We start from the raw sequence: 11,153 nt of genomic DNA on the forward strand, positions 1-11,153 counted from the left end.
GGAGACCTCAGACTGCTTTCCTTTTAGATGCTCACCATCGGTGAGTTAAAGGCTGACTTAGTGACCCTGACTTTCTGGAGATGTAAACCTCTGAGTTAGGCCCATCATTTTGAGACTCTTTTCCCTGAGTAGGGCCTTAGAACCTGGCTCAGAGGAAGATAGAGTTTCCTCTCTCTCTGTCTGTCTCTCTCTGTCTCTCTCATTCCTTAATATCTTCCCTCTATTAAAGAAAACTACCATAAATTAAATTTACTTTAGTAATTCATTTTGGAATTTAGAAATTAAATCCCTAGAGACCACCAATTTGATATATTCAAGTCCAACCATAAAAAAATCTAACAAATTATTTGACTGGCCACCTTGCTTGTGACAAAATACCCTCAATCTTCTTAACTTTCCTAAACTTTTCTTTTACTATGAATATGCCTAAGTCAGATTTTAATAGCTTATTTTTATCAACTATAGAGGTAAGTTCAAATTTGTTTTTTTTCCTCTCTCCTTAAATAAGATAGAACACCACTGTTTTAATCTTAACATCAGGGCCCTGAGGTCCTAGCTGGAGCAACTGTTCCCAAATCTCCCTTGCTTAGAGACAAAACAGCCCAATTAGCCAATCCTCACTGACAATACTGACTGAAGTGTTCTTAACTAGCAGTGATAAAAACCTGGAGAAAGGAGTCTTGCTAGAGAGAGTGATTGTATTACGTTTTATGCTGACTTTTCACCAAGATGAATTAATTGGATTGAAACTTAAAAAGTACCAAACCCGCCAGACTAGCAAACAATACAGAGTTCATCATGGATAAAGGTGACCCCAAGAAACTGAAGGGCAAGATGTCTGCTTATGCCTCCTTTGTGAAAACTTTCTGGGAAGAGTGTAAGAAGAAGAACCCAGAGGTTCCTGTTAACTGCAGAATTTTCTAAAATGTGCTCAGAGAGGTGGAAGACTATGTCCCAGAAAGAGAAATACAAGTTTGAGGAGATGGCAAAAGCTGATAAGGTAAGGTATGATAGAGAAATGAAGAATTACGAACCAGCAAAAGGTGGCAAGAAGAAGAAGGATCCTAATGCATCCAAAAGGCCCCCAACCAGCTTCTTCCTCTTCTGTTCAGAGTTTTGTCCCAAGATCAAGCCTACAAACCCTGGCATATCCATTGGGGATGTGACAAAGAAGCTTGCCAAAATGTGGAACAATCTCAATGACAATGAGAAGCAACCTTATAATAATAAGGCAGCCAAACTGAAGGAGAAATATAAGAAGGGTGTCACAGATTATAAGTCCAAAAGGAAGTTCGATGGGGCAAAGGGGGCAGCTAAAGCTGCCTGGGAAAAGGTAGAAGAGGAAGATGAGGAGGAGGAGGAGGAGGATGAAGATGACAAATGAAACTGTACCATATTCTGTCTCCATGTGAATACCATAGAGTAGGGGAAACACCATAAATGAAACACCTCCTTTGTGATGGTGTCAATTGCCCTCATTAGCTTAATTGGCTTCTGATCAAATAGCTTCTCAAAAGTGCTTCTAGACAGACATTGTAACTAGTTTCCATGAAGTGGCCATGGATATCTCGGAGCACGCAGAAACTGTATCAAAGTTGTACATATTTCCAAACATTTTTTTAAAATGAAAAGGCATTCTTGTGCTCTCCTTACTCTATGTGCACTTTTGCTGTTGATGTAAAAGCATTTACAAATGTTTCAGGCATTTTTTTTTAAATTTGTAAGGTGGTGTTTAACTATAAGGTTACAGGCTAGAAATTTGAGTTATAAACTGTACATATCTTTAGTTTGTAAAAACAAAACCCCACACCCCTAGCCAGATTCTTGAAGTCCAGGCTTGATGGGGCATGAGGCTTGGCTGCCTTTCCTAGGGAGTTGCAACCCAAAGCCTACACTGTGAGGGTAGATCACAGATATACTGCAATAGGTTTCCATTTAGTTAAAAAGTTATCTTTCTGTATATATAGTGAAATAGCACCCTGCTCCCATTCTTAGGTGTCAAAAGTAGGGGATGGGGACAGCTGGCATGAGAAAAGTGTCTGGAGTTTTGGTTTTCTTTTTCGTTGAAGTGCAGTAGTTTTAAATGGAAAAACTGTAGAGCTGCTCCTTGTTTAAGTTAGTCAAACAGAAAGCCAGGCCAAAGATGCAAGAGAAAAAAAAGAAAGAAAAATACTGTCCTTAAACAAAATTTATAATGTTTTTTTTTTGTATGTTTAGAATGCTGAAATGTCTTTTGAAGCAAAATAGACAGTATTACACTTTTAAAAACTGTTCTTGACACCATTCAGAATTTCTGGGTTTCAAGCTGACTTAAAAGTCCCAAACAAATCAGTACTTTGTAAAACCAGGATCCCCAGAAGTCTGGACACCACAGATATTTTCTCCTTGTTATCTCTCCCTAAACCACCCCCCCCCATTTCAGAAACAAACCAAGGAACCAAACCTGAGCCTTGATCGGAGTTCAAGGGAGTGTCTGCTTTAAGTTACTTGCTCATTTAGATTATTGATCTCCAAGCAGCATTAAGAAAGTCTGAGCTTACTTGGACAGTGGGGTGGTGACCTTCCAGTCCTGACCTCTCAGGACTGGAAGCTACAGTATTCAAGAATCCTGAAAAGCAGGTGGTGAGGTTTTAGGCTGCTCCCACTGAACTGGAATTTGGCTCCCCCACCCCACCCCTTCTCTGCTTAAGTTCATTGCTATTCATACTAAAATGTGCCTTTTTAAGTTTTTTTAGTACTGTTTCAAACTCATTTTCAGGGGGTTCTTTTCTGACTCCTCTCAGTTTTGGTATAGTTTTTGTCCAGAGAAACACTAGAAGCCTCTCTTCAGCTCTAATAACTTATAGGAGGGGTAGCATAGCTTCTTCTCAAGCCTCCTGGATTCTGGGAGGAAGCCCCAGGTAGCCACCATTTCTATCTAGAAAGGGTAATTATGGCCACTAAGTTGTGGCATAACCTCTTTCCTCCGCCTCCCCCCATCAATATAGGTAGGAGTACTTGGGACCTGTAAGGGAGACTGCAGCAAGTGCGTCCCTCAACTGGGGTGCCTTCCCCCAATTGCCTGCTTCCTTTTAGTCATTAAAAATATGTAGAAAATAAAAATGATGCCATCATGTCTGTGATGTCTGGACCCCTTCCTTGTCATGTGAATGGAGAGTAGATTTAAAGCTCAAGTGATTAGTTCTTAAACCCAATGAGCAATCTGCTGTTGGCTGGCAAGTTGTCCAAAATTCATTAGGGGGTTTAGGGTTAGTGTCAAGTGTGAGGGATGCCCCAGAAGTACCCAAGTGTGTGGTGAGAGACAACAGCAGTGTCTAGAAGAGTGGACTTATCATTGTTTAGGGCACCGACTGCTCAGAAGTCCAACAGATTGGATTCAGATTGGAAGTATTCATCTGAAGTGTGCTATTTGTGTGGAGGAAACCTTTCTCAAGGGGTCTTTAGAACAGATTTTAAGATTTTAAAGGTGTAATCAGGTGGTCATTTTTCAGTAAACCAGTTTTAAGTGAAGGAATAGCAGTGAGGCCTGTTTTCTGTGGTCTTATTCTCCCCTACCCTCCTGCTGGTCTTTTATTCTAAAGTTGGTCAAATAGTCTTTTGTTGATGGTTTTTCCTTTGTATTGGGACAGTATTTCCCTATATCCTAAATTCTGGTAAAGGCTTAGGGTTGTTTAGTCTTGTGGAGATGAGTCATTCTGACCAATGTGGTCACCTGTGCAGCCACTGTAATATAGAACGCAGTATGTGCTAAATTCAGACCTAGTGCCATTAAGGGGTTTGGTTGCTGAGTGCATAGTTGGAGGCATATTCTTTAACTCCCTTCCATGAGAAAGATCTCCTTTCTCTGTGTAACACCTCCTTCATTCCCACCCCCCTTCACATTGAGTTCCAGGGGCTGGCATCTAGGACTAAAGAGGTACTAGGCCTCTCTGCCTCCATCTTTACATTTGCATTTCCCAGGCCTGACTGAAAACTCATCCCAAGGTCCAAGTCTCAGGAGTAGTCAAAGCCAAGGGGATAAGGCTAGTTTTCATGGGCAACTGTTCAGAAATGGGGCATGAGGTGGGCAATGTGACACCTGATTTTCCATCTGAGGAGTAGCTGGTTTGAAGGCTGCCCAGTAGCCTCCCCTGTGATTTGTGACTCAGTCTTAGTGCTCAGTCAGCATCATGCTCATCAGGTATTGGACCAACCAGAAGCCCTGTCTCATTCAACTGTAAAGGGTGAAATTATGGTTGAGACTGAAAAAAAATCTAAATTTAAGTGATCTCCAAGTGAAATCCCAAATTATAAAATACCCAAGTCAGTTGCCAAATTTTATGGTGGTTTAATTGATATAGTAGAGAAGATTTTAAGAAGAAGGAGGAAGGAAGGGGCTAGTACCAGACAGGAAGATAGGAGATCTAGAAAGTAAGGGTTTGAGTGTGAAGGAGGAAAGAATCAGCTTGACCTCCAAAGGGGCTTAGCTAAGGTGCCCAAACCTGAAATCAGATCCAGGGCAAACTCACCACGCTTAGCACACTGCCAGCCAGAGTCATCTCTCCAGGGAAAGAGTGAGAGGCAGAAACTGACATGCTTTATATGGACATTTTTAGATCACTTTTCTGCATCTCATCTGTAACAATGAGGACTTAGCTTGACTTTGGACAGCCCAGAGGTCTGTCTTTTTTTTTTTTTTGCACATGTCTATTGAAAATCTTGTTAAACTGAGTATGGTGGGGAATGTGGGTTTTCCAAGACCTGATTCTGTTATTCAAGTTTCTCCAATGTTATTGATCAAGAAATAGCTAAATCAGAGCTTCTAAAGAATGGCCTGATTAGGGTGGAACAGTTTTAAAATTCACACAGCTCTCTTTGGATCCTGTATCTATTGCTCCCCTTGTCCTTGAGTTGTCATTATAGGTTGTAAACTATAAGCCTCTGGGAAGAACTGGGGTTTGTCAATAAAGGGCACACAAATATAACTCTCATGTGGCCCAAGTTAGGTTCATTCCCCACCTGCCCCCCACCCTCTATCTTGTCTAAATTACTGTAAACTGCTAATGTGTTGAGTGGTTCTGAAGACCAACTGGATGATAAATTTCCAGTGGCTAATGGGATGGAGGATTGCTAATTAGATGTCTTCCAAATTAAATCTAGTTTAGGAATTAAGGAAAAACATTTGCTTATCAGAGGAATATTCTTATCTCCTAACCCCTTTAAGACGTGAGGTTGTTTAAAAGACCTTGAATTTGGGTGGGGCCAGGTCTGTTTCATTGTTTTTTACCATGATGACATGTTATAGGCACCCCCAATACTTTAGTCTCAAATATTCTTTTCTCCCCTCTTCTGCTTCTCTTATCTACTTTCTCCCTGAACAGTCTGATTTTATTGTGCAGGGGGGGAGGGGAGAGATACAAACACTCAAAAACAAAAAAACAAAAAACCTGAGCTTGATGATGTAGTGACTGTTGTCAAAAGTATCTCTCCCAAGTTTATATTTTTGTCAAAAAGTGTTTCTAAGGACCTTTTTGGATGCATACATTTTCTGTAATAAATTATTAATCAGTCTTTCCCCCAAAAAAATTATTAATCAGTCTTCCCCCCAAACACCTAAAAGTGTGGTTACAGCTAGCACACAACTTAATTAACAACTGTTTTTTCAGTAAAATAACCGAAATTGGACAAACATTGTTTTTTGTCTATTTCTTAATACTATATAATGTATGGTAATGGCTATACTCCTCACTGCTCCTGGTTGAGATTTTAATTGTTGGAGCTACAATATTGTATCTATTCTTCTCTAAGAGAAAACTGGAAAATAACATACATAAGCTAGAGAATCAGATAGAAGAATTATGTCAGTCTCCCCTTGAAAAACCCGTTTCCTGGTCAAACCAACCAATTGTTTCTTCTACTACTCAACAAAATGTGGAACTAAAAAACTCAGCTTGAGTATAACTCAAGTTGACTTGAGTTTATAGAGGGATGTTTGGGGTAGATCATGGCTTTTATAAAAAGCAATGAAATGAATTTAAAACCTCCCCAGAGTAGGAGTGACTTATCTTCTAAACATCCCCTCCCATATCCAACTTATTCCTTCCCCCAATACCCAACCCACTCCTCCCCCACCCATACTGACTGTCCCACCCCCTCCACCCTAACCTCACACCCTGCCAATTCCTCCTGTCCCACTCCCTCTGCATCCTCCCCCCAGCTACTGCCGGTTCTTCCTTTGCCCCTCCTTCCCACCCTGCCCAATTCATTTCCTATACTGCTCTTACCTCTAATCCTTCTGGCATTATGGGCTGATAACCCCTCCCCCTCAGATTACCTACCCATTCTCCTTCCATTACCTACCCCATTGAAAATGGAGCAAGAAGTCTAGAGAGAGAAACATGAGAAAATTCAGATAGAAGTTTATTCCTTTTCAGGGAAATTCCAAATTTCAATAAAACTGGGAACTCGGTATCTATAAGACAACATACACTTTTCAGTCCTGAGGATTTAAATAAATTCAAGGAAGACCTTCCCTTGTTCTAGGAAGAGCCAATATTAATTTAAAAAAATATTGGAGAACATATTCAAAACTTTTGGCCCCACTTGGATAGATGTAAAAAATTTATTAGAAAACTTTCTGACAAACAGAGAGAAAAATAAAGTCATCTCTTTGGCTAATTAGAAGCGAGGCAAATTATTGGCCAACTGAAAATCCACATTGTAACCCCAATGTTGAACCAGGCCATTTATAAAAAAAAACTTTTATACAAAACTAAACCAGACCAGAGAAGCATTATTGACAGTCATGAGAACATGCTCTGATAGACCAGACTCATGGCCTAAATTTGAAAGCACCAAACAAGAAATAGATGAGACGCCATCTCAGTTTATGGACAGACTTATTGATGTGGGAAACATATATATTAATTTTGATCTATCCAGAGAAAGAGACATTAGACAAATATGTAGACAATTTGTTATGAATTGTTGTTCAGTGGTAAAAGACTACTTTAAAACTAGCTACCAGAACTGGGACTCTATGGATCTTGAATAATTGAGGAAAGTAGCAATCTATGTTTATAAGGGCCATACAAAAAGATGTGGGGAAAACAGTAAATCAGTGGAAAACTTACAGAAAAAAATTGAAATGTTAAAAAGAAAACTGAAATATCAGGGAGAGACCATAACCCCTTTGTAGGAATCCACAGATAAATCAATAACATGCTTTTACTGTGGAAAAGGGGTCCATGTAATGATGGTCTCTAAGAAGTGGCTATGGGAAAAAATAAATAATAACAACTTTAGAAATAATAACTATAGAAATAACTATAATATTTATCATAGAAATCACAACTTTAGAACTGATAGAAATAACTATAATGACTATAGGAATCAAAATTTTAGAAATCAAAATTATAGAAATATAAATTGGGAAAATTGCAATGCTCAAACTGAGACAAAAGAACATGTAATATATAAAAAGTGGAAAAATATAATCCAAAATATATTCAGGTTTCTACTACCCCTCCACATGGTGGTGGTAGTGACTCTTAGACTCTATTGATTTTGTTGATATTAAACCCTTTTCAGTTTTGTCTCCCATCCAAATAGTAGGAGAAATGGATTTTTTTAATATAGTACCTCTGTGACTGATTATACCTTCTGTTGATAATGAATAATTGACTATATTGATTGTATTTAACTATTGATTATTTAAATGTGTGTTATATATAAAACATATAGCACATTTATGTATATGCATATTTGTCTCTATGTGTTTGTATTTTAATATGGGGGCAGGTAAATGATAAAGTGGATTATGTATAGGGCCTGGACTCAGGAAGACCTGATTTCAAATCCAACTTCAGACACTGTTGCGATGCTCTCTTTTTGGTGACTGTCCCAAATCACATAGTAAATATTCATTCCTGATCTTGTTGATAGGAAAATTGTTGGACAATACCATAGAGCAGTATACAAGATAATTATAAACCTATTTAATTTTTTTTTCAAAATTGAATGAGATATGTGCTATATTTGGCATAATTTCAACAACAACACTAATGATCATAACTAAAATTTGTATAGCATTGTAAAGTGTCTTTTATTGATTATGGTCTCATGTCCTTTATTTCATTTGATCCTCACAATATACTTTGAGGCAAGTGTTATTTTCTCCATTTTGGACATAAGAATGAAGATGGAAGGTTAAGTGCTATTATGTATATTGAGCAGTATTTTAACACAGATTTTATTGAATTTAAAACTAGTCTTCTTAATTTGGTGTACAGATGTCTCCAAAAGAGTCCATGGATAGATTTCAGGGAGATCTGTGTATTTGAATAGGAAAAATATAATTTTATTTTCACTAAATTCTATTTGAAATTTAGCACTTCCTTCAATTATTAATTTTAAAGAAAACATTGTTCTGAAGAGTCCATAAACTTTACTAGACTGCCAAATGGATCTGTGACATGTACAAAGTTAAGCCCTTGTCAACCTACAAAAACACTTAAACCACCCAAGCAGTTACAAAGAACAAGTCTTTAATCAGGACAAAGGAGAAAATGCTCTTATGGCCATCACACAGAGTCACAGACATACAATTACAATACCACAGAGAGCTAACCTCTGAGACTCTGGAAACAATGTTTCCAAGAAAATATACTACAAATTGGAATTCTCATCATCTTAAGAAAAGAACAGGAGTTGGAGCAGAGCTGAGAGAGTGTGTTAATTTCAACTGCTGACAGTTATAACCATTCCTCTATGTCAATTACTCACTCTGGCAGTTGTGAGTTGCTCTCTGGCAGTTGGCAGAGACACATTCTCAGAGATTGTCTCAGGGCTGGAGGAGATAACATCTTTGCCTCTCTCTCTCTCTGTCTGAAGGAAAGATCTGAAGGAGTTAAGTGTTTTCCTTTGCCAACTTGGGAAACACTATTTAATATCTATTGTGTTTTTTATAAATTGTGTAACTCTGAGAAGACAAAAAAAAAACCTGGTCTTTGGTTTGGATTCTGTGTCTGTTAAGACTCAGAGTCCAAATTGGATTCTAGTTGAGACTCAATCAGATAGCCTTTGCTATTTTATAATTGGAAGGCTAAGTTAAGATTTATGAGGATAATAGTGGTAGTTTTTATTTACATAGTATAAATTTGGTTTAGTTAGATCAAGGAGGATTAGTGTACCCTGTGAAACACAGGAGAAGCGGTTCCTTGCAGAACCTGGGAGTTTATTTGGGTGGATTTAGAGTCCCATAGAATTAGAAATCCTTTATTTATCCTTACATATTTCAATAAATATATTATTTTATAATAAGAGTCTCTTTAGTGTCCTTGCACCTGGCCCTGAAGGGAAGTTCACATTTGAGCTTCACTTCATAACTGAGGATATTTTTGATTACCTCTATCAAAAGTATCCAAACAATTTGAACCTGATTGGCTAGTTAAACAGTTTTGAAAAGTTTTGAACCTATATTGGAACAGTTTTTCCATCTAAATATTTTATTTTATAACTCATCAATTTTATTTTTACAGGGAATATAACCAGAGAAACAGGTGACTAGTAGCATAGGAACTTGAAAGAGTCTGTAGTACAAGATTAAGGTACCTGGAAACCATCTAAATACAACAAGATAAACTAAGGAGACAAAAAGGATACTTAAGATTTGAGGCCACTCCTATATAGGGGTACTCAATGGGTCCTCAATTGTTTATCACTCAATCTGGGACAAGGGTCAGTCTGGGACTTCCTTGAAAGCAAGTTTTCATGGGAAAAGTTATATTTGGGCTTTTTAAAAATAAGGTTGTCATTTCCCACTTCTAATCATAGCAATTCTGTCACTAACCATAACAAAAGACACAAGGCAGTGTGCCCAGTAGAATCTAACCCTCTGTTACTAAGAGTGAAAGAGAGCCAATGGGCCTAAGCATAGACAATTGCCTTCTTGGGGGCATACCTCATTGTCAGAGACACATTAAAGGTTTGCCAGATGAAGGCACTTTGCCTAAGCATACTCTTGACAGAAAAGGCCACGCTATATCCAACAGACTATTTTGTCTTTCAAGTCTTGGGAATTGGAGGTAGAATTCAGTGATGTTCTTTTGTAGAAATTTTGTTTGTAATAGACAGGATCTCAAACAGCTTTATTGATGGAAAAAGAAAACATGAATAGTTTCATATTTGTATTTTTTTTCCAATAGGAACTGATTGACTATATATTTGGTTCAAAAATACATGTAGTACTAAATTATGCTTTCAAACTCAGTAGACATTTAATAATTTTGGCCTCTTTGAAATGTTCTGCTGGTCCTTAAAATTCACCTGTGTCAATATTGAACTAGCTAAGCATCTTTTTCATTGCCTTTTAGAAGTTTTAGTTTTTTCATAAACCAGATTTTTACTTCTTCCTGGAAATTATAATGGTATTTAGTCTGAACATGGTCCTTTTAAAGACTGGAAATTACTTTAACATGAGCACTAGAGAAATTAGAAAGGAAAAGAACTAGTTATATTGATATGGGGGTATAGATTCCCTCCTAGACATCCCAAACTCCAAAAGAAATGCAGAAAATTCTTTTCTGATGCCTGAGAAGAACATTCCCCTTGAGGTACCGGTTAAGATGGCGGCTTAGAGAAATCTCAAGTTCAGATCTCCGGAAAACCCTTCCCGACCGATCTCAAACTATAAGCTCCTAAGGCGCCAAAATTCAAAACGATCAACAGCACAGACCCTGGGAACCCTCCTCCTGAACCTGGACCTGGTTCAAAAGGTACGGCTCCCCTCAAAAGCCAGAACCCGAGATCACTTGGACCTCAGGGGTAGGAGCGCAGAGTCCAAGGCTCCCGGAAGCTGCAGCCCGGCCAGCTGGGCTCAGAGAGCAGAACCCTCAGGGCCTTCTACCCGAGTCCCAGTGAAAGTTACTGCCTGGGGCTCCCGCTACAGAGAGCTGGTCGAAACAACAGCAACCCTCAGGGCGGGCAAGACAGCCTCACGGGCTGGATCCTGCTATCCAAGTCTCAGTGAAAGTCCTTGCTCTCGGAGCTTGGGAAAGCTGCAGCCCATCACCCCGCAGGCCGAGGAAACAGCCTCACGGCCAGCGATTCTGAAGGCAACTTCCTGAAAGCGAGCTGGGGGGAGAGTGTGGCCTCGTGGTCCGACCCTTCCATTC

The 11,153-nt window shown here is 38.8% G+C and overlaps 1 pseudogene; it reads left to right on the forward strand.

Annotated features, from left to right (window-relative positions):
• Positions 1 to 798: 798 nt before the first annotated feature.
• Positions 799 to 1,460, forward strand: LOC100017418 (high mobility group protein B3-like; annotated as a pseudogene).
• The last annotated feature ends 9,693 nt before the right edge of the window (positions 1,461 to 11,153 follow it).

This window comes from Monodelphis domestica, chromosome 4 (assembly GCF_027887165.1).
Source record: "Monodelphis domestica isolate mMonDom1 chromosome 4, mMonDom1.pri, whole genome shotgun sequence".
Classification (NCBI taxonomy): Eukaryota; Metazoa; Chordata; class Mammalia; order Didelphimorphia; family Didelphidae; genus Monodelphis; species Monodelphis domestica.